Source organism: Myotis myotis, unplaced genomic scaffold (assembly GCF_014108235.1).
Source record: "Myotis myotis isolate mMyoMyo1 unplaced genomic scaffold, mMyoMyo1.p scaffold_m19_p_24, whole genome shotgun sequence".
Classification (NCBI taxonomy): domain Eukaryota; kingdom Metazoa; phylum Chordata; class Mammalia; order Chiroptera; family Vespertilionidae; genus Myotis; species Myotis myotis.
In genome coordinates, this window is record NW_023416329.1 from 5,921,348 (window position 1) to 5,927,387 (window position 6,040).

At 42.1% G+C, this 6,040-nt stretch overlaps 1 protein-coding gene across 2 annotated transcripts in view; it reads right to left on the reverse strand.

The window, feature by feature from the left end:
• TMEM72 (transmembrane protein 72) overlaps positions 1-6,040 on the reverse strand; it is a 28,300-nt gene that overhangs the window by 18,110 nt on the left and 4,150 nt on the right. The gene's annotated exons all lie outside the window — the stretch shown is intronic.

Sequence of the window (6,040 nt, forward strand, 5' to 3'; positions counted from 1 at the left end):
CTTGGGTAAGTACCTAGGAGTGGGTCATTTTTAAGAAACTGCCAAACCATTTCCAAAGTGAGTGTGCCATTTTACATCTCCATCAACGGTGTTTGAGAGTTCCACATTCTTGCCAACACTTTAGCACGTGGCCTGGTGAGTCTTTTAGCCATTCCAAAGGCAGGCAGTACCTCATTGTGGTTTTGGTGTGCATTTCCCTAGTGACTAATGATATGGAACATTTCTTCATGTGCTTTTTGCCATATCATCTCTTTGTTAACTTGTGTTTTTTTTTTCATTCTCTTAAAATTATATTTTGAAGAGTAAAGTGTTAAATTTCGATGGTGTGCAATTTATTAATTTTTTCTATGGATTGATTGAAATTTGGTATTGTGTCTAAGAAATCTCTGCCTAACCCATGACTTAAGTTTATCCTATTTTCTAGGAATTTCATAGTTTTAGGTTTTACATTTAGGTCCATAATACATTTTGAGTCTTTTTTTTTTTGTATATGGTACAAAATATAGATAAATTTTGTTTTTTTTTAATTAATGAATATTCAATTGTTAGCGAGTTAAAAAGTTAAAAGTTATTCTTTCTACACTAAATTATCTTTGTAGTTAAGTCAAAATTCTGTTGTACATATATGGCTAGTTCTATTTCTGAATGCTATTGTGTTTCATTCATCAATTTGTCTTCTTTGTGTCAAAACTGCACTGTCTTGATTTCCGTAGCTTTATAAGTCTTAAAATCAGGTAGTGTTAAATTTTTCATTTTGCTCTTTGTGTACAAAGTTGCTTTGGTTATATTAGGACCTTTGCATTTCCAGGTGAATTTTAAAAACAGCTTGTCTACTGTTAGGAAACACACATGCACACACACAAAACAAACCTGCTAGGATTTTGGCTGGGATTACAGTTACCAGGTGTACCAGTTAATAATGTGGATTTTGTAATCAAAGAAGACATGATAATTTTAAGAGAAACATCAAAAGTGCTTTATTCAAAGTAATGTCCATCACTAGCTACACATTTCCCCATCTTTTAGCTAATTTGTGGATACTGTCCCAATAGAACTTTTCTTGTTTTGAGGCAAACCATTCAGAGACCCAATTTTCCACTTCTTTGTATGTTTTGAAATGCTGCTCAGAAAGTGCGTGTGCCATCGATCGGAACAAGTGGTAATCTGAAGGAGCAAGGTCTGGTGAATACAGCGGGTGGATTAATACTTCCCAGGCAAAATCTTTTAACGTGTCTTTAACTGGTTTTGAAATGTGTGATGGTGTGTTATCATGAAGCAAAATTACTTTGCCGTGTCTTCTGGCCCATTCTGGTCATTTTACGATCAAAGAGTGGTTCAAATTGATTATTTGTTGTCGGTAGCAATCATCATTAACTGTTTCACCTGGTTTTAGAAGCTCATAGTACACCACACCTTCCTGATCTCACCAAACGCAGAGCATTGTCTTCTTTCTGAAGCGATTTGGCCTTGCAGTTGATATTGATAGTTGACCTGGATCAACCCATGATTTTGTGAATTTAGGATTCTCAAAATAAATCCTCTTTTCATCGCCAGTCACAATTAGATGCAAAAAAGACCTTCTTTCGTGCCAGTGAACCAACATTTTACTGATGACTTTTCGGTTTTCCATTTGTCTTTCGTTCAGTTGATGTGGCACCCATTTTCCTTCCTTTAAAATCTTTCCCATTGCTTGAAAATGATCAGAAATTGTTTGCTGAGCAACGTTTAATCTTTCTGCAAGTTGTTTTTGAGTGTGACACACATCTTCATCCAATAATACTTGTAATTGTTGGTCTTCAAACTTTTTCGGTCGACCTGGACATTCTTTGTCTTTCACATCGAAATCATCACTTTTAAAGCATTTAAACCAGCGTTCACAAGTATCTTGAGATGGAGCATGTTCACCATAAACTTTCTGAAATATATGATAACTTTCAGCAGCACTTTTCTTCAAAATAAAGTAATGAATTAAAACTTCCCGCAAATGCTCTTTTTTTTTTGGCATGAAATTCGACATTTTTTTTTTTATATATATATTTTATTGATTTTTTACAGAGAGGAAGGGAGAGAGACAGAAACATCGATGAGAGAGAAACATCGACCAGCCGCCTCCTGCACATCCCCCACTGGGGATGTGCCCGCAACCCAGGTACATGCCCTTGACCGGAATCGAACCTGGGACCTTTCAGTCCGCAGGCCGACGCTCTATCCACTGAGCCAAACCGGTTTCGGCAAAATTCGACATTTTTAAAGTGTAAAAATATCTATGATGTTAACACCTTCAGGAAATTTGATGTATGAAGTTTGGAAGCTTTCTGTCAATACAACAAAATAGCATACATGTCAAATTGCATATATATATATGTGTGTGTATATATATATATATATATATATATATATATATATTTCCATCTACTGAAAAAAATCTGCATTATTAACCGGTACACCTGGTAATCTATAGAACAATTTTAGGGAGAACTGGCATCTTCATGATACTGAGTCTTCCCACCCATGAACAAAATATATCTCTTATCTCTTATATACTTAGGTCTTTTAAAAATATTTTTTAGTTTCCAATGTATAAATTTTTGTCAGATTTATCCTATAGTATTTCATGGTTTGATGCTATCATTTTTACATGTTTTTATTTGCTTTGCTAAAACTTGGTTAAGAATTTTTCCCTCAGTGTTGCTGGGGGATGTTAACCTGTGGCTTTCTCGCCACGTCTTCGTCTAGCATTGGAGTCATGCTGGTTTCATAACGTGAGTTGAGATGTATTCCCATCTTTCCAAGTTTCTGGAAGGGTTGTGTAGAATAGTGACTATTTCTTCCTTGAATGCCGTAGAACTCGCCTGTGAGGCCACCTACGCTGATACACCAGGTTCTGGTGATGACGCTGTTCACACGGAGAACTCTGCAGACCTGCAGGATTTACGATAGTATTGAGGATTGGCCTTCCAGCACAAAGTGTCATCTCCCGTGTAAGAACCCATGGGGGGAAATTTCTTCTAGGTCTTGACTTCAGGTCAGGTATTTGTCCAAGATATTTGATTCTTTTTCTGTCTTGCACTTAAAGAGAACACATCTGATCATTCTCCAATGGCAGCATCCCTGGTGCCAGAAGACAACGGTGATGCCTCCGGGTGTTTTCTGCCCATGCCACACGTGCCATGTTTCTTTACTGACCTTTACCTGACCCAGGGGAGGCTAGGAAGGCTCAGGGGGAATCCTCAAGAGAGCTCCCTCTTCCCAGCATCAGCCTCTTACGTATGACGACATTTCTTTCCGATAATAACCCCTGTTCGGATGGTTGCATAGACTAAGGACAAGCTTAAAAGAACTGCCATCCTATGAAAGATAACACAAGGCTACCCTCTTCCTTCTGGTTGGATCACTATGAGGGGATCTAGTGTATAGTGATGGGAACTTAACTTTGGATGGTGGGCACATAGTGATACAGGTGCTGTATCATAGAATTGTGCACTTGAAAGCTAACCAATGTTGCCCCAATAAATTTAATATTAATAAAAAATGACCAAGCCCTGGCCGGTGTGGTTCAGTTGGTTAGGCATCCTCCCATGCACCAAGAGGTTGCTGGTTTGACACTCAGTTGGAGCACATATCAGATTGCAGGCTCCCTCCCCAGTGGGGGGCCTGCAGGAGGCAGCTGATTGATGTTGAGCTCTCACATCGATGTTTTTCTATCTTCCTCTCTCTCTCTCTCTCTCTCTCTCTCTCTCTCTCTCTCTCTCTCTCTCTCTATATATATATATATATATATATATATATATATATACAAACACACACTAGAGGCCCGAAATTCGTGCACAGATAGGGTCCCTAGGCCTGGCCAGTGATCAGAGCCAATCTGTGGGACAACTGGTGGGGTGATTGGGGTGCCCCTGCTGGCACCTGCCTTGGCAGGCCAGGCGCCACTCACTTGATGGCCATGCCCCCTGCCACAGTCACTGGTTGCCTCCCTCTGCAGGTGATCAGGGGGGCAATCGGGGGGCCACCACTTGCACCCACTGTGGCTGGCCTGGAGACTGTGGGCTGGGGGAAGCTTCTGCATTGAGCGACTGCCCCCTGGTGGTCAGTGTGCATCATAGCGACCAGTCATTCTGCTGGTTGTTCAGCTGTTTGCATATTAGGCTTTTATTATATAGGATATCTATCTATCTATCTATCTATCTATCTATCTATCTATCTATGAAATAACCAAGTTCTTGAGCGACTGATCTTAATAACCCAAGCTCAAAATGTGAAGGAAAATGTTACTCAGCGTAAGATCTCTCACAGTCTAGCCCCGTTCTCCCTCTCCAGCTTCAAGGGTCATATGTTGCCTGTTCTTTTCCTCTGATCTCCCTTTTTTCCCATACTGCAGGAAGAGCCGGTCACTCATGCTGCACAGCCCCGGTGTCCTGCAAATGCCTCTAAAACAAACCAGCACTGTTAACCAGCACTGCGTGAGAACCTGTGTGCCAGGCCTTTCCCTGGCTTAGTCATTGTTACACTGAATGCTCACAACCCCAAAGGGTAGATGCACTTGTTATCCCCATTTCAGAGATGAGAAAACTGATTTTTTAAGTTGAATTTTTTGGGGTGACATTGGTTAATAACAGTTATACAGGTTTCAGGTGTACAATTCTATAATACACCATCTGCATGTTGTATCATGTGTTCCAGTCTCCTTCCATCGCCATTAATGTGCTAGGTAACATGCCTGAAGGCACACACCTAGTCAGGGGTAGAGAAGGACATGCTTCATCCTCCCAAACCAGGGGCTGCAGTGCTCAGTGCCAGGGCATGCGTTTTCTAGCTTGTCTCCTTGGTCACCACATGCTTCTTGGGAGGGAGGTCGTGCCATTCTAATATGTGTGTCTACATGGCACACGGTGGGAATTCTGCAAATGTTTGCTGAATAAATGAATCTTAAGTGGAGTTCTCGGTTTCTTGTTCTAAATCTAAGACAAAGAAAGAAATGCTTAAGCCAAATCGCATTATCTTTCAGGTGGAGCAGAGGTAGGGAAATTTCATTTACTTGTTGAAACAATCAGATTGAAAAGAACCAGCCAACATCCGCGTGGAGGATCTGAAAACAACATGGCTAATAAACCCACCTGTGGGCGTGCTGGGTGCAGGAAGCTTCCTCCTGTGGCAGGAAGTGGTCGCGGGGATAACATTTCAGAAGGGTGGAAATTAGCATGGAGAGCCCGGGATGGTTGCCTCAGAAGCATTAGTTTGTTTCTGAAGGCTTTGAAAAGGGCTGAGGTCAAACTATGCATTTGCTGTGCCCTTTAAAAAATAATGAGAACATCTGGGTTTAAGTGCTGCTGTCGCCCTAGTCTACATTAATAAGTCACCATTTCAAATGGAGTGTGGCAGGAGGGCGCTGCTGAAAATCTGGCTCTGTCCTTGGTGTGGAGGAGAGGTTAATGGGTCAAACCCTAGAATAAACAAACCCCTGAGCGATCCCAGGTTGGCCGTCACGGACGCAGGTGGGGCTTCATCAGGACGATGACTTTTAGCACGCTGTGGTCCTGCAGCTCTGGGCCTGCTGTGACAGTTGTCTCTGGAAACCTGCGCAGATTTGGGTGAGGTCCAGGAGAGGGTCTGAGAGTGCTCAAAGCACGTAACCATCCAGAGAGCATGAGCGGCGTGTCAAACATCAGTGTCTTTATGTTTCGGAAGTGTTGGTCGTTCTTGACTATACGTCACTGTCACTGTCCACCCTCGCCACGATCCACCTGCCTGACAGGGCTGACGGGGGGTTGGGATCTAGGGTAGATGATGGGTGGCTTTAGTCAGGCCTCACTGGTACCCTCTGTGTGTTTTGCATCCTGCATCCTGGGATACCCAAGATATGGAAAGACTTAGGCCAGCGGCTCTCAACCTGTGGGTCGCGACCCCTTTGGGGGTCGAATGACCATTTCACAGGGGTCGCCTAAGACCATCGGAAAACACATATATAATTACATATTGTTTACAGTAGCAAAATTACAGTTATGAAGTAGCAACGAAAATAATTTTATGGTTGGGG